Raw genomic sequence first — 22,178 nt, forward strand, 5'->3', positions numbered from 1 at the left:
AGCAAAGGATAGCAATAAAGTTTGATTACATTAATAACACATAATGCAACTATTTTACATTCACATCAAGCATACATTCTATTTTAAACTGTCTATCACTATTAATGTTCAGGGTTACTGATACATTATGCGAATAACCAGTGGAAACGTAAAAAAGTCAGTGTAAGCCGTCTTCGTGCGTAACAAAATTAATGGAACGATTTACACATTGGAATTTACAAGCTACATCAATTTACTCCTAAATAATGTATACCCTTTATCTGCTTAGCTCACACTTTGCTGTACGTAGCCGCGTTAACTGTATTAATGGTTACATGTAAGTAACCAATGGGGATTGACATTTCATGTCTATCTCACATCTCTAATGCAATTTGTCTCTTTGAAATCTTATACTTTTCCAGTTATTATACTTTCTCATCCTTAAAGACAAGTTGCTGATATTTTATGATTACAGCAATCATCTCATCTAATTGCTAGTCCGATATTCTGCCTTGGTATTACTTTGCAAGGCTCTATTGAACAATGTAAAGGTAAGCTAGATATTTTGTGTATTTCCACTTAAACTCGACCTGTATATACTGTCTCAATATTATCCTTTCTAATTTTGCTAAATTAGATTATAGGGTTTGCCATGTCTAAATTCAGGTAACCTACCTTTATTACGTATACTGCTACTTTTAGGATAATACAAAACCATCTTTTGCTTCTTTACACGCTTCACATATTAAGAGTAATTTAATGCTACAGATGTGAACAGTTTAATTGCTCTTCTTACATTTTGCTGGTATCTCTCTGCTATAGGAAACTGAATTTGTACTACAACGATAACTCGTCTAATATCAGTCCACTCAGTGCTTCCGGGATAACTTTTGCATTTAGAGTAATGAAATGATTTCTCAGTCATTTTGAAGCTACTGCAACAAACGCTTCCGATCTCTTTTCAACTGCAATACTTAAGCTCTGCAATATTAAGGAATATTTAGCTGCTTAGCTGAAACTTTGCTGTACGTAGCCGTGTTAACTTTATTAATGGTTACCTGTAAGTAACCAATGGGGATTGACATTTCATGTCTAATTCACATTCACATTTCTAATGCAGTTTGTCTTTTTGCCATGTCATCCTTTGCCAGTTATTCTCTGCAATATTAAGCCATGTAAGTTGTCCTATTGGTCCACTAACAATGCTATGTATAATAATACAAATCTTTCAAAAGCAATATCGTCTCACTACAAAACTTACACTCCGCATAATAAATATGAATAATGCGACTAATGCTAATAATAAAGTCGTCTAAAACTCGGCTATAGGTAGAGAATAAAACTATCTTACATCAAAATAAACCATGCACTGCCATTGGTTAATAACATCCAATTACTGAACGTCTATCAGTCAATGACTTAACAAAATAAACTTAGCACTCTTTTGCTCTATTTGTATATTTGTAGTTCTCCACATTAACTGTCACATTGATATCACCACTGACAACACACCACTGACCTTTTAACAGCACCAAAATATGAAAAAAGCACTGTAACTCTTTACATGATTTAGAAGTAGTTGCATTAGCAAAAAATAAAGTCCCTGTCTTCTGTACACGCTAGCCTTTTTGTATACATTAATCTTTCTGTGTACACCAGTCCCTCTATATAGCCTCTCTGTCTTCTGTATACACGTGCCCGTAACCTATATACACTTGCCTACCTTCTTTTTACAATAGTCTCGGTGTCCCAGCCTCTCTGCATACTCTAGCCTCACTGAATTCCCCAGACTCTCTTCTGTATACACAAGCCTATCTGTAAACAATAGCTTGTCATCTGTACACACTAGCCTCTCTGTATACACTAGCCATTCTTCTGTATACACTAGGCTCAGGGGAATAACATTAGCCTATCTGTATTACCTTGTTTGACTTTTCTGTTTTCTCTTTCTTTTCTAGGGTGTACCTCGCCGTATTACCGTATTACCATATTACTCGTCTTATTATCCCAGCCTCATTCCAATTATAATAGCCTCACTGTATACCCCAGGCGGTCTTGTGTTGGGTTTTTTCAGTCTGCTCAGCCATCTTCTTGCAGGGGTTCTTCGGGTCAGCCCTTGCTCCCTTTTCCCCACGTATCCTCTCATTCACAAGAAGTTCATTCTCATGTCTGGGTTACCTTGGGCATCAGGCTCATCCTATCCTTCACGGGACATTCATTTGGGTTTGCGTAGCTTGCAGGCTCTTAGGGGGTTCCTTCTCATCTTCAGGTCAAGAGTCGGTGGGTTCTACTCTCACAGCGGTAACTTACCGGTTACTTACAGTTGGCGTTTGGGCATACGTCATTTTATGGATGGGATCTTTACCTTTCCTTTTCCACCTATACTTGTGTCTTTTTGCCCTCTTTTCAAGCATACTGACCATCCAGGCCATGGCACACCTCAGGCCTTGGTTCTTAAGTAATATCGCATTTCCCACTTGAAGACTCCGATTACAAGTGGGAAGGCTGGTATTTGTGGGAGGAGTCTGAGGGACTATTTAACCCTCCTCCTCTGTCAGGGCCAGGGTTGGTGTTTTCTAGGGAGAGAGAGACTGGGTTACACAGACTTGCTAGTGTATACAGACGGAATAGTGTATACAGAAGACCAGCTAGTTTATACAGAGAGGCTAATGTGTACAAAAGACAGGCTAGATTATACAGAAGAACGTACTGGATATGCAGAGATGGAGGCGAGGTTATACAGAGGGAGAGGCTGTTTTACACAAAGAGGCTAGTGTATGCAGACTTGCTTAGAGTATACGGACAGACTAGTGTATACAGAGAGGCTATTTTATACAGAGAGACTAGGGAAAACAGAGAGGCTAGTGAGGCCGGGGTATAATGAGAAGCTAAGTTATACAGTAGACAGGCTAGTTTATATAAAAGACAAAATTGGGTAAACAGAATACAGGCTGGGGTATAATGAGAGGCAAGATTATACAGAGAGGCTAGGGTACACAGAGAGGCTAGTGTATAAAGATGTATACAGAAAGGCGGGGTATACCGAGAGACTAGGTGTATAAAAGACAAGCTAGGGACGGACTAGTGTATACAGAGGAACGGCTAGTTGATACAGACAGGCTAATGTGTACAAAAGACAGGCTAATGTATACAGATAGGCTAGATTATACAGAAGAACGTCCTGGGTATGCAGAGCGCTCAGCTTCAAGGGATGGCCAACGTGAGTAATATGAGTGACACTCCTCACCCCCCCACCTACCAGATCTGACTTTCATCCCCTTGCCCTCTCTGCCCCGGTCATCTGGTGGCAGTTTTATGCACTCCCTGGCCCCCACCCATTCATAATCCTTACCGACCTTTCCTTCCGCTGCTCACAGGAACACACTGGATGACTTGTCTAATTAACCAACTTTTACAAGACACCGCTATCCTCTTGTCTGACACCGGTCCCCGTTGGAGGCTTTACCCCTCACTGTTTGGGTGGTCCCTGCCTCCCCCTGGATGCTCCACATATACCCCGACGACATTGTCGGAGGGGCACCACTTGACAGGACACGGGGCTGTCATGCTGGTGGCATCTCCCATTGGAGGAAGGGATGATGGCCCCAACCTCTTGGCAGCAGGTTCTTTCATGTACAGACCAGGGCGGCTCATCTTCCCTCCTGGAGTCTTGACCTTAGAGGGGGGAGTTGCACTTTGGGGGGTCTGAGTGATACCTAGTGCGCTGTACTGGAAGGGCTTGACATTCCTGCATATGTGTCCCCTCTCCCTGGTTGCGCCCCTCGTCCCCCCCCCTCTAGCCCCACCTACTCTTTGCCGACATTGCCTTCTGCAGCTTTCGGGGACACCCTGGATGACTTATTTATTGAGCCTATTGGTACGAGACACTGCTTCCCTCCAGTTTGACTCTGGACCCCCCTGGAGGATTTACCCCTTACTGTTTGGGCAGTCCCAGCCTCCCTCTGGATGCTCTACACAGCCCCCGATGGCGATGCAGGAGAGACACTAATTGGCGGGCCCCAGAACTGCTGCTCGGGTGAAGTCTCCCATTGGATGGAGGGATGGTGGCCCCAGCCCCTTGCCTGCCGGATTTTCCATGCACCGACCAGGGCTGCTCCTCTTTCATCTTGATGTGGTGACACTCCTCACCCCCCCACCTACCAGAAGTCTCCCATTGGATGGAGGGATGGTGGCCCCAGCCCCTTGCCTGCCGGATTTTCCTTGCACCGACCAGGGCTGCTCCTCCCCGACATATACCCCGACGACAGGAACACACTGGATGACTTGTCTAATTAACCAACGTGTACAAGACACCGCTAATGAGGAGAGATGCTAATTGGCGGGCCCTAGGACTGCTGCTCGGGTGAAGTCTCCCATTGGATGGAGGGATGGTGGCCCCAGCCCCTTGCCTGCCGGACTTTCCATGCACCGACCAGGGCTGCTCCTCCCCGACATATACCCCGACGACAGGAACACACTGGATGACTTGTCTAATTAACCAACTTGTACAAAACACAGCTAATGAGGAGAGATGCTAATTGGCGGGCCCTAGGTCTGCTGCTCGGGTGAAGTCTCCCGTTGGATGGAGGGATGGTGGCCCCAGCCCCTTGCCTGTCAGATTCTCCATGCACCGACCAGGGCTGCTCATCTTGATGTGGTGACCATGGAGGGGAGGAGTTGAAACTTATGGGGTCCGGGTGGTTGCTGGTGTGGGTGCGCTAAAGGACTTGACCTTTCCGCATGTTTGTCCCCTCTCCCTTGCTGCCCCCCTTCCCTCCCCCCTTCCCTCCCTTACCTCCTTCCCTTCCCTCCCCCCTTCAATCCCCCCTTCCCCCCTCTTTTCCCCCCTTCCCTCCCCCTTTTCTCCCGGGGCGTGGACGGAGGAGAGGGGGTAAGGAGAGGACAATCTGCCAAAGGGAGAAATGCATTTGTTCGGGGGCTGCATGTACTTTTGGGGTATGGGACGGGGGGTGGTGGATCCCATTCTGTGATGCCTTTTCTGTTGTGACGGGCTCCCACATGCATGCCTACATTTAGGGCGAGCTGAGGAGACCCCTCAGTGCTGACAGTTATATGCTCTACCTCAGTTTTGATTATACTATTGTTTTTTGGTTCTATGATGTTACTGATTGTCTTTTATTTGCATACCGGTATCAGACGTGACATTTACCACTGCCGGGACTGGGGGGACTGGAATCCGGGGGCTCCCTCTCCGACCTGTCTACCCACCAACCCAAGTAGGATGGCGCTTTAAACCCAGTGTACATCTGGTAATTGCTATAGCATAATTGTGCTGTTTTAGTATACAATTCCTGTACTGTTGAGTGCGGACAACCCATAATTTCCCTCTCCCCCTGGGGTTGAGGTGCCCGACCTCTTTTTCCCTTACCTTTCCTTCCTTTCCCCCCCTTAGTTCCTGCCATCCATTACCTACCCAATACCTACCTTGGTTCAACTTTCTTTGCTTTTCTCTGACGTCCCCCTTCCCCTCCCCGAGGAGCGATGGCAGACACAGTCAAGGTCACCTCTCTAAACGTTAAGGGACTGAACTCCTCTGAAAAATGGTGGATCCTCCTGTGAGAACTGAAGACTTCCTGTACTGATGTGGCCTTTATACAAGAAACACATTTTAAAAATACTAGCCTCCCAATTCTACGGTCAAGATCCTTCCCTAAGGTCTACCACTCTACTAACCCCTCCTCTAAGACCAAGGGAATCTCCATTCTGATCTCTAGCAAGCTCCCCTCGGTTCTCCAGGATTCTCTGGTGGACCCTGGGGGCCGATATCTTTTTCTTAGGGGCCACATTGGAGAGCTCCTTTTTACATTTGCCACTGTGTACGCTCCCAATGATCACCAAGACACATTCCTCAGAACTACCCTGCACAGATTATGTGACTTTCGGGAGGGCCAGTTGATATTAGGTGGGGACTTTAATGTCCCCTTTCGCCATCGGTTGACACTTCTGCCTCTTGCTCCTCGCTCCTCATTTCCTCTAGAAAGCGGATTACTAAGTGTTTACTGAATGACCAATTCGTTGATGTCTGGTGTCTGCAACACTCCGGATAAAGGGACTACTCTTTTTGCTCTTCCCCTCACAAATCATACTTGAGGATAGACTTCTTCTTGATTCCACATGACCAACTGCACTTGGTGAGCTCTTCCTCCATCGGCCATATTACTTGGTCCGACCACGCTCCTGTAGCCCTTACCTACACTCTCTCTAGGAACCCCTCACCTAGGTCTCTATTCTGGCACCTTAATGAGAGCCTCCTCCAGATACCGGAAGTTTTAGCAGATGTGACCAGGGAATTGGACCTTTATTTTCAAGAAAACTAAACGCAGGACTGCGACCCGGGGATAATTTGGGAGGCTCACAAGTCAGTATTCCGCAGGGTACTTATCAGGCACGGGGCACGCATCAAACGAACACGGAAGGAACAGCTTGCTAATCTGTTTTGTGAACTTGCCTCTGTGGAAGCGAAACATAAACATGCCCCCTCACGGACCTTAGAGATTGAATTGGGGACACTCCGTACCCAGATTACTGACCTACTCCATTATAAAGCGAAAGCGGCACTCCAGTTTTGTCGTAAACTGACGTAGGAGTCCGGGGACAAATGCAGAAAAATCTTTGCCAGGTCGGTAAAGGAGTTGAAATCTGCCTCTTACATACAACAGTTGATAGATGAGAATGGCCAGAGGGCCTCTACCCCAACCCAAATAGCCAAAGTCTTTGAAAAATGCTACTCTGATCTCTACAACCTGCCCGATTCAGGGTCCGGACAGGACAATATAGACAGATATGTAACCGGTTCTGGTCTACCAACACTCTCATCGGAATCACAGGAGTACTTGGAGAACCCGATCACACTGGAAGAAGTCCAGATGGCCATGGGACCTCCGAAGGTGGGTAAGGCTCCGGGCCCTGACGGATATACCGCACAATACTATAAGACCTTCCTCCCTATTCTCGGCCCGCGCTTGGTGAATTTATTGAATACTCTGAGCTCGAATGGGGATTTTCCTGAGGATACCCTTAGAGCCCACATCTCGTTGATACCTAAGGAGGGCAAAGACCCGGCCTATGTGGGAGCTACAGACCCATTTCCCTCCTAAATTCGGTCCTAAAACGATTCTCTAAAATCCTCGCCACGTGATTGGCACAGCACTTGCAGTCCCTTATACATATTGACCAGTTAGGTTTTATTCCCACCAGGGAAGATAGGGACAACACCATTAAGGTGCTTACCCTGGTCCATAAAGCAAAGTCATCTGGGACCCCTTGTCTTTTCGTGAGTACTGATGCCGAGAAGGCTTTTGATCGGGTCAAATGGACATTCATGTTCTCGGTCCTTCGCCATATAGGTCTGAGTGAACGGATGCTGGCATGGATAAGTAAGATATACTCACGCCCTTCAGCTCAACTCAAAGCGAATGGGGTGCTCTCATCTCCCCTTGACATCAGGAATGGGACCAGACAGGGTTGCCCCCTGTCGCCCCTATTATTCGCACTGTCATTGGAACCCTTTCTCTCCACAATTCGACAAAACTCAGACATAACGGGACTCCAAATGGGTACTATTGAGTGCAAGACATCTGCCTACGTAGATGACATGCTGTTCTCGTTGACGAATCCCAGAGTTTCCTTGCCAAATCTCCTTCGGGAATTCCAGATATACGGGATACTTCTTGAAATCAGAGGCCATGGGGGTCGAAGTCCCCCCGCAAACGTTACTAGACTTGCAGTCCAATTTTCAATTTAAATGGACCCATACAGCCCTTAAGTACTTAGGTACTTACATTCCACCGGACAACGCGCGTACGTTTATGTTGAACTTCCCCCCACCCCTTGTCACTAAGATCCACAGTTTGCTTCACGGGTGGCATTCTGGCCTCCATTCCTGGTTCAGGAGATGCAAAAATGCTAAAGATGCTAAAATGAACATACTCCCTAAATTTACATATCTTTTCCAAGCTCTCCCGATCCAGATTCCAGTCCCGTTTTTTAAGCAAGCTCAATCCCTGCTCACTCAATTTAACTGGGCCCACAAAAATCCCAGACTTAAGTGGTCACAGCTGACATTGTCTAAACAACAGGGAGGGTTGGTTCTCCCTGACTTGCGATGCTACTACCTGGCCTCCCATCTGGGGCGTGTATTGGACTGGAATGGAAACAAACTTTCTAAGCTCTGGGTGCAACTAGGACAATCTCACTCCCGAATTCCGCTAAGAAGCGCCATGTGGTGCTATAAGGATTTACCCACAGAATTGACGTCACATACCACTATAGGGGCTTCATTGAAAGTCAGTCACCTGATCGCTACCCAAAACACACTCACGTCTTTGACTTCCCCCCTTTTCCCTATACGTGGCCATCCGAACTTTGAACCGGGGACCCACTTAGAAATTCCAACCTAGACCATGCGTCTAAATTCGTCATTGATGGAAAATGGCCTTCTTTCTCAACCCTAACAGATCCGACAGGGCTTTTCCAACTGCCTTTTTGGAGAGCGGCGCAATAACATCATTTTTTCCATTCCATCCCCAATACTCAAACTTTCGCCCGCCCTCAGACGGAGTTTGAGACTCTATGCGGGAGCGAAGGCCCTTTGGTCCACATTCCCTCTCAAACAGATCACCCACACTTAACCTGTCTGTCCAACTGGGAAAAGAACCTTAATTGCTTGTTTTCCCCAGCACAGAGACAACGCATTATCACTTTGGCTCTCAAAACCTCGCTGTGCACGAAGATACAGGAGACAAATTTTAAACTTCTCACCAGGTGGTATTTGACACCATCAAAGCTGCATAAATAATTCCCCTCTTCCTCAAACATATGCTGGAGGTGTGGAGAAGAAGAGGGCACGTTGCTCCACATTTTTGGTCCTGCCCCAGCTTGGTGGACTTCTGGATAGAGATCCAATGCATAACACAAAAATTCACAGACTTCTCCATCCCGGAAGAGGCTGCATTCTTTCTCTTGCACCATTCACAGATTCCCATTAAGAAGTACATAAAAATCTATTTTACGGCATGTGATAAATGCGGCGAAATCCTGCATCCCTATCTATTGGAAAAAATGTTCCCCCCCTTTCATTACTCACTGGCTTAGGAAAATAGAGGACATTAAAAAAAATGGAGGACTTGATCCTCACATCACAAGGTAAACAAGAATTTTTTAAAAAAACCTGGGACATCTGGAATACCTTTATATTCTCGCTGGAAGGATGTCGCCTGCTATCGCCTTAGTGCTCTGAGCTTTCCTTGACTGGCCCCTTGGACAGTGGCTGCCATCGTGTCTCGTCCCCTCTTCTCCTTTCCTGATCTTTCACCCCTTCTCTTTTCTGCCTTCCTCCCCTATCTCTCACCCCCTCCACCCACTCTCTCTTTTGGAAAAAGTGGAAAATTGGGAATGACGGCCCCACCACCCCCCCCCCCCCCCCTCTGGATGGATTATGCCAGAGGGACCTGGGGTTTGTGTGACCCTGGATCTTGGTACAGTACTTTATCTGTGCCTTGAATCATTATGATTGATGGAAAGCAGACTCACAGTTGCGAATATACCTGTATCAAGTATTGTTCAGCTGCTTTTTGCTCTGTATTTCTCTGTTGCATTATGTACTCAGGGGACCGTCTTCCCTTGTTTGGAGAAAAAATTATATTTGAAAAAAAAAAAGAAGCCTACGACACCTGGTATTCCCAGGCGGTCTCCCATCCAGGCATTAACCAGGCCCGACCCTGCTTAGCCTCCAAGATCAGACGAGATGGAACAGATTCAGGGTGATGTGGCCATAGCCAATATCTTCAGGCACTCTCAACTCTCTTGACAAACGCCAAGATGGTCACCTTGGGAAAGAAACAAAAAAAAAACAAGTCAACGCCAACAACATAAAAAGAAGTCTACAGCAACTAGTATTCCCAGGTGGTCTCCCATCCAGGTATTAACAAGGCCCGACCCTGTTTAGTCTCTGAGATCAGACGAGATCTGGTGCTTTCAGGGTTATGTGGCCATAGGCAAGCTCTTCAGGCACTCTCAACCCTCTTGACAAACACCAAGATGGTCACCTTGGTAAACAAACAAAACAAAAACAAGTAAACGCCAACAATATAAAAAGAAGCCTACAGCACCTAGTATTCCCAGGTTGTCTCCAATCCAGGTACTAGCAAGGCCCAACCCTGTTTAGCCTTTGAGATCAGAGGAGATCGGGCGCTTGAGATACAAGCGAAAAAAGACAGGTCAATGTCAACAACATAAAAAGAAGAATACGGCACCTGGTATTCCAACGCCATCTCCCATCCAGGTACTAACTAGGCCCAACCCTTCTTAGCCTCAGAGATGAGAAGAGATATGGCTTTTTCAGGGTGATGCTGCTGTAAGCGATCTCTTTGGGCACTCTCAACCCTCTTGACAAATGCCAAGATGGTCACCTTGGGAAACAAGCGGAAAAAAACAAACGAATCAACGCCAACAACATAAAAAGAAGCCTACAATAACTGGTATTCCCAGGTGGTCTCCCATCCAGGTACTAACCAGGCCTGACTCTTCTTAGCCTGCAAGATCAGACAAGATTGGGTGCTTTCAGAGTGATGTGGCCATAGGCAATCTCTTCAGGCACTCTCAACCCTCTTGACAAACACCAAGATGGTGACCTTGGGAAACAAGCTAAAAAAAAACAGGTCAACGCCAACAACATAAAAAGAAGCCTACGACACCTGGTATTCCCAGGCGGTCTCCCATCCACGTACTAACAAGGCCCGACTCTTCTTAGCCTCCCACATCAAATGAGATCGGGTGCTTTCAGGGTGATGTGCCCGTAGGCAATCCCTTCAGGCACTTTCAACCCTCTTGACAAATGCCAAGATGGTCACCTTGGGAATCAAGCAACAACCTAAAAAAAAAGCCTATGGCATTGAGAAATCCCAGGCGGTCTCCCATCCAGGTACTAACCAGGTCCCAACCCTGCTTAGCCTCTGAGATCAAATGAGATTGCGCTCTTTCAGGGTGATGCAGCCATAGTAGAATTTTTTTCAGGCACGCTCAACCCTCTTGACAAACGCCAAGATGGTCACCTTGGGAAGCAAACAAAAAATCAAGTCAACGCCAACAACATAAAAAGAAGCCTACAGCACCTAGTATTCCCAGGCGGTCTCTCATCCAGGTATTAACAAGGCATGACCCTTTCTAGCCTCTGAGATCAGAGGAGATTGGGTGCTTTCAGGGTGATGTGCCCATAGGCAATCTCTTTGGGCACTCTCATCCCTCTTGAAAAATGCCAAGATAGTCACCCTGGGAAACAAGCGAAAAAAAACAGGTCAACGCCAACAACATGAAAAGAAGAATACGGCACCTGGTATTCCAAGGCCGTCTCCCATTCAAGTACTAACTAGGCCCAACCCTTCTTAGCCTCCGAGATCAGAAGAGATAGGGTGCTTTCAGGGTGATGCTGCTGTAAGCGATCTCTTTAAGCACTCTCTACCCTCTTGACAAATGCCAAGATGATCACTTTGGGAAACAAGCGAAAAAAAACAGGTCAACACCAACAACATAAAAAGAAGCCTGCGGCATCTGGAAAACCCAGGCGGTCTCCCATCCAGGTACAAACCAGGCCCAACCCTGCTTAGCCTCTGAGACCAGACGAGATTGGGTGCTTTCAGAGTGCTGTGCCCGTAGGCAATTTCTTTGTGCACTCTCAACCCTCTTGACAAATGGCAAGATGGTCACCTTTGGAAAAAATGGAAAAAAAACAGGTCAACGCCGACAACATAATGAGAAGCCTACGGCACCTGGTATTCCCAGGCTGTTTCCCGTCCAGGTACTAACCAGGCCCATCGCTGCTTAGCCTCCAAGATCCGATGAGATTGGGCTCTCTCAGGGTGATTTGGCCGTAGGCACTCTCTTTGGGTACTCTGAAGCCTCTTGACAAAGGCCAAGATGCTCACCTTGGGAAAAAAGCTAAAAAAAACAGGTCAAAGCCAACAACATAAAAAGAAGCCTACGGCATCCGGTATTCCCAGGCGATCTCCCAATCAAGACACTAACCAGGCCAGATCCTTCTATGGCACCTGGTCTTCCCAGGCAGTCTCCCATCCAGGTACTAACCAGGCCTGACACTGCTTAGCCTCTGAAATCAGACGAGATCGGGTGCTTTCAGGGTGATGTGGGCGTAAGCACTCTCTTCAAGACACGCCCAACCCTCTTGACAAACGCCAAGATGGTCGCCTTCAGAAACAAGCGAAAAAAACAGGTCAAAGCCAACAACATAAAAAGAAGCCTATGGCACCTGGTATTCCCAGGCGGTCTCCCATCCAGGTATTAACCAGGCCTGACAGTGTTTAGCCTCTGAGATCAGACGAGATTGGGCGCTTTCAGGGTGATGGGGCCGTAGGTGATCTCTTCGGGCACTCTCAACCCTCTTGACAAATGCCAAGATGGTCACCTTGGGAAACAAGTGAAAAAAAAAAAAACAGGTCAAGGCCAATAACATAAAAAGAAGCCTACGGCACCTGTTATTCCCAGACGTTCTCCTATCCTGGTATTAACCAGGCCCGACACTGCTTAGCCTCCTAGATCAGACAAGATCGGGTGCTTTCAGGGTGATGGGGCCGTAGGTGATCTCTTTGGGCACTCTCGACCCTCTTGTTAAACGCCAAGATGGTCACCTTGGGAAACAAGCGAAAATAAACAGGTCAACACCAACAACATAAAAAGAAGCCTACGGCACCTGGTATTCACAGATGGTCTCCCATACAGGTATTAACCAGGCCGTACACTGCTAGGCCTCTGAGATCAGATGAGATTGTGCGCTTTCAGGGTGATGTGGCCATAGGTGTTCTATTCAGACACTCTCAACCCTCTTGACAAGTGAAAAAAAACAGGTCAACGCCAACAACATAGACCCTGGCGGTCTCCCATCTGACCCTGCTTAGCCTCTGAGATCGGGCGCTTTCAGGGTGATGTGGCCTTAGGCGAACGCTTCGGGACATACTCAAAACTCTTGACAGATGCTAAAATGGTCACCTTGGAAAACAAGAGAAAAAAAAAACAGTTCAAAGCCAACAATATAAAAAGATAAGTACGGCACCTGTAATTAGGTACTATCCAGGCCGGACCCTGCTTAGCCTCTGAGATCAGATGAGATCGGGCACTTTCAGGGTGATGTGGCCATAGGAGATTTCTTTGGGCTCTCTCAGCCCTCTTGACAAATGCCAAGATGGTCACCTTGGGAAACAAGCGGAAAAAAAAACATGTCAACGCCAACAGCATAAAAAGAAGCCTATGGCACCTGGTATTCCCAGTCGGTCTCCCATCCAGTTACTAATCAGGCCCGACAATGCTTAGCCTCCGAGATCAGACAAGATCGGGCACTTTCAGGGTGATTTGGCCGTAGGCACTTTCTTTGGGCACTCTCACCCTCTTGACAAACGCCAAGATGGTCATCTTGGGAAACAAGCGAAAAAAAACAGGTCAACGCCAACAACATAGAAAATAGGATTTTTATATACAGCTTACCTGTAAAATCTTTTTCTTGAGAGTACATCACGGGACACAGGAGCTTCATTACATAGTGGGTTATATAGGCACCTCTGGTGATTGGACACTGGTTAACCCCCAATTAAGGAGAATTCCTCCCCTATATAACCCCTCCCATATGGGAGGCACCTCAGTTTTGTAGTAAAGCAATAGGAAACCACGTAAAACCCAAGAGGGGTGGGAGCCCTGTGTCCCGTGATGTACTCTCAAGAAAAGGATTTTACAGGTAAGCTGTATATAAAAATCCTATTTTCTTGATCATACATCACGGGACACAGGAGCTTCATTACATAGTGGGATGTCCCAAAGCAATGCTCAGATTGAGGGGAGGGAGACACAGATCATAATATATAGACCGCCAAGGACCGGAGGACCTAAACTGCAGCCTGCAGTATACTGCGCCCAAAGGCGATATTCTCTTGCCCTCTGACATCCACCTGATAGAATCTGGTGAATGTGTGGACTGATGACCAAGTTGCAGCCTTACAGATCTGAGCCAGGGAGGCCTGGTGATGCACTGCCCAAGAAGCACTTACAGCCCTAGTTGAGTGCGCTTTCACTTGAAAAGGAGGGATCTTCCCTTTAACACTATAGGCCTGAGAAATAATCTGTCTAATCCACCTTGAGAGAGTGGATTTTGATGCCTCCTGACCCTTCCTAGGGCCTTCCGGCAAAATAAATAAGCAATCAGTTTTCCTTATCTGTGCAGTTGCCTGAAGATAGATACTGATTGCCCTTACCACATCCAAAGTGTGCAAAGATTCTTCTTCTGCGGACTGTGGGTCCAGAAAAAGGGATGGTAGGCTTACATCTTGATTCAAATGGAATCCTGAAACCACCTTAGGCAGAAAGGACCTGTTGGGACGCATTACCACCAGGTCCTTATGAATAATTAGATACGGTTCTTTACTGGAGAGAGCTGCTAGTTCTGACACTCTTCTAGCCGTGGATATGGCTACCAAGAAAACCAATTTTTTAGTCAAAAGAACTAACGAAGCCTGATGCAAAGGTTCAAAAGGTTGCCCCTGCAAAGCTGAGAGAACCAAATTCAGATCCCATGGGCATACCGGAGGTTTGACTGGCGGCCTTATCCGCATAGCCCCCTGGATGAAAGCCCGCACCAGGGAATGCGATGCAAGTGGTTTCTGAAAAAACACTGACAAGGCCGAAATATGCACCTTGATAGTGCTTACGGACAAATTCATTTCTAGGCCTGACTGGAGGAAGGCCAAGATCCTGCTAATGACATACTTTCTAGGATGACATTCCCTGAGTTCACAACAGGAAACATATGCCCTCCAGATTTTGTAGTAAATAAGTCTGGAGGCCGGCTTTCTGGCATTGACCAGAGTAGAAAGGACTGGCCCCGAAAGCCCACGGTCTCTCAGAATGTGGGTCTCAGCAGCCAAACCGTCAAATTCAGACTGTGTAAAGCAGGACTGTGTAAAGCAGGACCCTGTGAGAGCAGATCTGACCGGAGAGGGAGGATCCACGGCCTGCCTACTGCCAACTTCATGATCTCTGCGTACCACGTTCGCCTGGGCCAAGCCGGGGCTACCAAAAGAACCGACTTTGTTTCCCTCTTGACTCTTCCCAGGAACCGCGACAGAAGCAGGCACGGGGGGAAGGCATAAATCAAATTGTACTGATCCCAGGGAACTGTCAGAGCATCCGACCCCTGAGCGAGTGTATCTCTTGTCCTTTACACAAATTTGTCCAGTTTTCTGTTGAACCTGGACGCAAACAGATCTATGTCTGGAGTACCCCACCTGCGACATATGTTCCAAAACACGTCGGGGTGCAGAGCCCATTCTCCTGGGCACAACTGCTGGTGGCGCAGAAAATCCGCCTGCCAATTTTCCACTCCTGGAATAAAGACTGCAGAAAGGCATGGAACATGCCTTTCTGCCCAGACAAGTATGCGATTCACCTCTTTTTGCGCAACCAGACTCCTGGTACCGCCCTGGTGATTGATATAGGCCACTGCTGTGGCATTGTCGGACTGAACCCAAACAGGGAGACCCTGTAGTCTGAAAGACCAGTTTATGAGATCCATATAAACTGCCCGGATCTCCAAGACATTTATGGGCAATAGCTTCTCGATCGCAGACCATTTCCCCTGCGAGCACGTCTCCTCCAACACTGCTGCCCAGCCTGTCAGGCTGGCATCTGTCATAATAATCTTCCATGGAAGAGGAAGAAAAGTTTTGCCTTTCAGCAAATTCTCGGTTTGTAACCACCAGACGAGGCTCTTCCATGTCCCTGGGGATAGACGCATAGGAAGATCCAAGGATTGGGGCTTCCTGTTCCAAGCCGCAAGGATGCATCTTTGCAGAGGCCTTGAGTGGAACTGGGCGAATGGAACGGCCTCGAAGGAGGCGACCATTTCCCCTAACAGTCTCATGCACAACCGAATGGGGGAAGATCTTCTGCTCAGAATTAGGCGCACTAGATCCCCAATGGCCAAGGCTTTTGGCCTTGGTAGAAACACCTTGCCATGAGCAGTGTCGATAACCATACCCAGGTATTCCAACCTGGTAGCAGGCTGTAGGGACGACTTTTCTAGGTTTATAATCCAACCTAGGCGTTCCAGCTGTTCTAGCGTTCTGGTAACACTGTGGTTCAGGAGCGCTACTATTTTCTCTATGAGAAGCAAATCGTCTAGATAAGCCATGATGGCTATACCCTGAGCTCTTAGGTTTGCCAAGAGAGGGTCCAGAATCTTTGTGAAGACTCGAGGGGCCGTAGCTAGCCCGAACGGCAAAGCCACAAATTGAAAATGGTGCTGCTCTACCGCGAACCTTAGATACTTTTGGTGTGCGGGAAAAATTGGCACATGGAGATATGCATCCTTGATGTCTATTGATGCCATAAACTCTCCCCCTTGCAGGGAGGAGACCACAGTGCGAATTGACTGTATTCGGAAGGACCGGATGCGTAAAAATCGGTTCAGATCCTTCAGATCCAGGATAGGTCTTACACTTCCATTTGGCTTTGGAACGGTGAAGAGATTCGAGTAAAACCCTGAACCCTGTTCTTTTGGGTCCACTTCTACTATCACCCCCTGGGATAGTAAGTGATCTAAGGCCAGAAATAGCGGTCTTTGCTTTACTGGGTCCCTGGGGATCCTTGACCTTAGAAAGCGAGAAGGTGGAATCTCCTGAAACTCCAGCTTGTAGCCCAGGGATACCGAAGAGACCACCCACTCGTCCCGGACCTCTTCCCGCCAGGCTTCTGCAAACTGCAGGAGCCTTCCCCCCACTTGGCCGAGCGGGGGCGCCCCTTCACAAGGAAGCTTTCGGGCTCTGCTTAGCAGGCTTTCGCCCCCAGGATTTCTTCTGACCCTGGGCCCGGCCTTGAGCCTTTCCTGTAGAGGGGGGTTGAGAAGGCGGTCGCCACTGCTTAGAGCTTGATGCTCCGGGAGAGAGAGAACGCCTAAATGATGGACGTTTGCTCCTTTTGACTGGCAGGAGAGTAGATTTACCCCCTGAAATTTTTTGTATGAATTTGTCTAATTCTTCTCCAAACAAACGTTCCCCTTTAAACGGGAACCGAATGAAATGCTTCTTGCATGATAGCCCAATTCTTTAGCCATAGGGCCCTTCACATGTGTACCAACAGGAGAGACAAACGAGATGCTTGTTGGACAGAATCCAAAATCGCATCAATCATGAAACACAGAATTTGAGGTATTTCTGCATAATTCTCCACTTCCTCACTGGGAAGGAGGCCAAGCATCTGCTTAACCTGTTCCTTGAGGAACTGACACAACCCCACAGCTGCGACTATAGCTTGCACTACAGCGCCAGTCATGGAAAAGGAGGCTTTTATTAATGTTTTCAGCTTCTTATCAGTTGGATCTTTAAATACCTGAGCATTATCCAAAGGACAGGTCAGGTTTCTATTCAAGCAAGAAACAGCCGCATCGACAGATCGGACCCCCCATTTCTTGGTGAAACTTTCCTCCAGAGGATAAAGCATAGAAAATCTTTTAGGAGGAGAAAACAGTTTATCGGGATGTCCCCAATCCTCATACAACAATTTATCCATTAAGGGATGAATTGGAAAGGAAAAGGCCGGTTGTGGGATTTTCCTGACTCCCAGGGAAGAAACAGAGGACGTAGCGATCTCAGCAGCAGGCATTCTGAATGTGATACGCACCAATTCAGTATAATACTGCACCTGTTTTCTGAGCGCCTGCGAGGAGGGGACTCTCTCCTCTTCCTCTGATTCATCCGACTGCTCAAGATCCCTGTCCCAAGATAGGGATCTCTCCTCATTGTCAGAAGTGTCATCTGAAAGAGGAATCTCAGCAGAGGGAGGGGATCTACCCCTTTTCCTGCTATCTTTCAGGGAAGCTGAAATAAAATTCATGATTCTCCCTTCAAAACCCTCCAATGTAGCCCTAAGGGAGTCCTCAGTGATGTATACCGGGGCTGAAATATTAGGAGAGGCTGCAAATCCTGACAGGGGCACTGACTCATCCTGTGAGGCTGACTCCAGTCTTGCAGGGGGGGATGGTAACCTACAGGCATTTTTAGAACACCTAGAACTAGGCGGTGACTTACTAGTGCCCTTGTTATCTCGCCCTGAGACCCTCTTATGAGGAGACATAGTCCTAAGCTACAAAGCAGAGGTACTAGTACAAAGTGCAATCACTGTTGTGCTTAAAGTCTCACAATAAATATATATGCTTAAATTGCACAACCTGATGCTGAGTAGGTGTCTTAGGTTTGCCTGGATCCAATCCCGTGGGATGCTTACTGCCCACAGCTCCTGTGTCTCCACTTACAGCCCCCTGACGCTCTGAGCTGTAAAACTGCTGTCTGGCGCCTGCACAGTACAGCGCCGTGCACACCGAACGACACGGCTCGCAAACACACTCCCCCCTCCTCCATTAGCATGGGAGCGAGCTTGGCGCGCATGCACGCATGTGCGCGTGTGCACGAGGACCGCCGGTATCCAGGGGGGAAGGGAATTGCCATCGGAGCTGCCTGGGACCCCCAGACTACGTGGGTCCCTTGTATTACCTTCATTGTGGCAGAGATTGCAGTGGAGACGTGAGTCATCTGGGAGAACCAGGCTTCACTGAGTGTGTGTATCTGAAAGGCATGTAAGTATGCATCAGGCTGCTCTTACTCCCTCTAGTGGTGGAAACCAGGTAAGACATACAACTACTCAATGAAGAAATCCATAATATAATTTATACAGGATTAACTTCCCTTACCTGTCCTCGCCGCAGGAATTGCTGAAAACAGACAGATTCCAGCCTTCACCCATCACGGCGGGCAGAATTGTGCCAACCTTCAGGGTTTTTTTGGGGTTCCTTCTCAGAAGAACCTCCTACCTGGACCTTGTAATAGACTCTGCCAGAAACTTTCGTGCCACTATGTAAATAGTACAGTAAGTCTGGTTTTCCCAGAGACTAGTCTTCCAATAGGAGAGGACTTACAGGCAAAACCTCGTTTCTTCAGATGACGGGGCCTGGGTATCATATCATCTTGGGAGTCAAAATATCGGCCCGAGATATGGATCTGGTTTGTTGTAGCCCTTTGGCCCCCGCAGGGACCTGCACAGAGCTTTCTTCATAGCACATGTTTTACGTGACCAACCACCATAGATACAGGCGAAAAAATGGAGGTGCCTCACATATGGGAGGGGTTATATAGGGAAGGAATTTTCCTTAATTGGGGGTTAATCAGTGTCCAATCACCAGAGGTGCCTATATAACCCACTATGTAATGATCCTGTGTCCCGTGATGTATGATCAAGAAATAAGCATAAGGCACCTGGTATTTCCCAGTCGGTCTTCCATCCAGTTACTAATCAGGCCCGACAATGCTTAGCCTCCGAGATCAGACAAGATCGGGCACTTTCAAGGTGATGGGGCCATAGGCGATCTCTTTGGGCACTCTCAACCATCTTGACAAACGCCAACATGGTCATCTTGGGAAACAAGCGAAAAAAAACAAGTCATTGCCAACATTGGAGGCTAAGCAGGGTTGGGCAATTAGTTTCCTTGCCTGAAATAGGCATCTTAGAACTGCCATCTGGCTGCTTCCCGGGTTTCCAACTCCTTCAACTAATCCCAGGAGACAATACTTCGCCTCCATCCTGGTGGAGGTTCCAAACACCCGATCAATGGTTCCTGTCACCTCCGTCCAGTAGCAGATCAACTTCGGGCATCTCCAAAACATGTGCATCATGTCTCCCCCCATGTTCCCGCACCGGGGGCAACTTGCATCCGGCCGTTCGGCCAAATTGAAAAAGTTTACGAGGAGCATAATAAGTTCTATATAATAAGAACAGATGTGACATCCTCTGAGACGAGAGCCACAATTGACCACAGGCAGTATTCCTGTGGCCAATTATAGCTCAAGGGGGTTTAGTACACACCCCACACTATATAAGGCCGCCAGCGCGGCGGCCTTGTATAGTGTGTTGCGGCGGTCAGGGAAAGAGGACGATAGGCATGGACAGTGTCTTTACTGCTTGGGAACCTAGCACTGTTACAGTGGGTGTTATGTGCCTCCTGCACAGTACACACCTGAATCTACCCTTTATTACTGGTGTTCAATTTCTGCAATACAGGCATCTGCAGTGCAGAAGTTAGAGTGGGTGTTGTGTGCCTCCTGCACAGTATACACCTGAAGATACCCCTTATTGCTGGTGTTCTGGTTCTGTAATGCAGGAACCTAGCACTGTTACAGTGGGTGTTGTGTGCCTCCCATGCTTGTCCTTATTTTCGGCAGCTGGACGTGTTGAGCCACATCATGCTGAACACTGTCAGATGTGAAAGACCAAGCCCTCCTAATGCTCCTCATCCTCTCTCACCCAGGCTCAGGGTACTAGCCTGTGTTCTGTATACACTAGGCTTTCTTCTGTATACCCTATCCTCTCTTTATACTCTAGCCTGTCGTTTATTTACACTAGACTCTTTGTTTACCTCATAAATGGCAGTGTATATAGAAGGAAGGCAAGTTTATACAGAGAGGCTAAGGTATACAGAAGGTAGGCTAGAGAATAAAGAAGACAGGCTAGTGTATACAGGACACATGCTAATGTATACAGAAAACAGGCTTGGTTATAGAGAGAGACTGAGACTATTATATTCAGAAGAAAAGCTAGTGTATATAGAGAGGCAGGCTGGGGTATACAGAGAGGCTAGTGAATACAGATAGGGTGATGTATACAGAAATGCTAGTGTATACAGAGAGGCTAGAGTATACAGTTATTCTGGGGTACACAGAGAGGCTAGTTTAAAGAGAGGCTAGTATATACAAAGATGTTAGTGTATATAGAGAGGTTAGTGTATAGAGAGAGTTGAGTGTATACAGATAGGACAGTGCATATAAAGAGACTAGTGTATACAGAAGACAGGCTTGGGTATACATCCAAGCTGACAGTGTATACAGAAGACTGGGTAGTGTATACAGAGAATCTAGTGGGTACAGAAGACAGGCTGGTGTATTCTAGCTAGTTTTTACAGTCTAGTGTATACAGAAGACAGGCTGTGGTATACAGAGGGTTTAGTGTATTCAGAGAGTCTAGTATATACAGTCGGCGAGTGTATAGATAATACTGGCTAGTTCACACAGTGTTTACAGAGATGCAAGGGTTTACAGAGAAGCTAGTGTATATAGAAGACTACAGCATACAGAAGAAAGGCTAGTGAATACAGAATAAAGGCTGGCTTCTACAGAGAGGCTAGTGCATACAGTGAAGCTATTTTATATAGAAGCCTGGTTAGTGTATACAGAGAAGCTAGTGTGTACAGAAGAAAGGCTAGACAGGCTATAAAGAGAGACAAGTGTTTACAGAGGACAGTTTGGGGTATAGAGAGATGCTAGTTTATACAGAGAGACTAATGTATACAGAAGACAGGCTAGGGCATATAGAAGACGGGCTAGTGTATTCAGAAAATAGGCTAGTGTATACCGAAGACAGGCTATTGTATGCAGAAGACCGGCTAGTGTATACAGAGAAACTAGTGTATAACAGAGAGCGTAGTGTATATAGAAGACAGACCAGGGTATAAAGAAGACAGAGTAATGTATACAGAAAACAGAAAATATGCTGGTGTATATAGAGAGGCTAGTGAATTTAGAGGGTAGGCTAAGTGATAAAAGAAGAAAATCTTGGATATACAGAGACATTTCATAATTTCTTCTAGCTCACATCTCTAATGGAGTTTGTCTCATTGCCATGTTATGCCTTTTCATTCTTATGCTAAATATAGATTATACTCACTACACGATTTTAATCATCCACATCAAGCATGCAATAAAACTATCATACATCAAAATAAACTATAAACTGCCAAAACAATAACGGCCAATAACTTAACAAATGACTTATCAGTCAATGACTTAACAAAATAAACTTTGCACTCTTTTGCTCTATTTGGCATATTTGTAATTCTCCACATCAATTGTCACATTTATATCACCACTGACGACACACTATCCTGACTTATTTTGCTTTATTTATTATTAGAAATAGAGAGTACTAGCTCAAAACCAGTTAAATCTATTCACTTCGATGAGGTCTACCGCTAATTGTACGGTATTGCAAAATGTTCACAAAACCATTCATTTGCTACCAGACATGCTGCACATACTAAGAGTAATGTAACTATCGCTCGCTAACGATGTAAACAGTTTTAT

At 46.8% G+C, this 22,178-nt stretch overlaps 6 pseudogenes; all 6 read right to left on the bottom strand.

Annotated features, from left to right (window-relative positions):
• Positions 1-9,659: 9,659 nt before the first annotated feature.
• LOC143999390 (5S ribosomal RNA) lies at positions 9,660-9,778 on the bottom strand (annotated as a pseudogene).
• A 100-nt stretch (positions 9,779-9,878) lies between these two features.
• Positions 9,879-9,997, bottom strand: LOC143999379 (5S ribosomal RNA; annotated as a pseudogene).
• Positions 9,998-10,463: 466 nt separating this feature from the next.
• LOC143999100 (5S ribosomal RNA) lies at positions 10,464-10,582 on the bottom strand (annotated as a pseudogene).
• A 100-nt stretch (positions 10,583-10,682) lies between these two features.
• On the bottom strand, positions 10,683-10,801 carry LOC143999367 (5S ribosomal RNA; annotated as a pseudogene).
• Positions 10,802-11,753: 952 nt separating this feature from the next.
• On the bottom strand, positions 11,754-11,872 carry LOC143998467 (5S ribosomal RNA; annotated as a pseudogene).
• A 1,380-nt stretch (positions 11,873-13,252) lies between these two features.
• On the bottom strand, positions 13,253-13,371 carry LOC143998479 (5S ribosomal RNA; annotated as a pseudogene).
• Between the last annotated feature and the right edge of the window lie 8,807 nt (positions 13,372-22,178).

Source organism: Lithobates pipiens, unplaced genomic scaffold (assembly GCF_037356315.1).
Source record: "Lithobates pipiens isolate NorthernLeopardFrog02 unplaced genomic scaffold, aLitPip1_a1.2 Scaffold_19, whole genome shotgun sequence".
Classification (NCBI taxonomy): domain Eukaryota; kingdom Metazoa; phylum Chordata; class Amphibia; order Anura; family Ranidae; genus Lithobates; species Lithobates pipiens.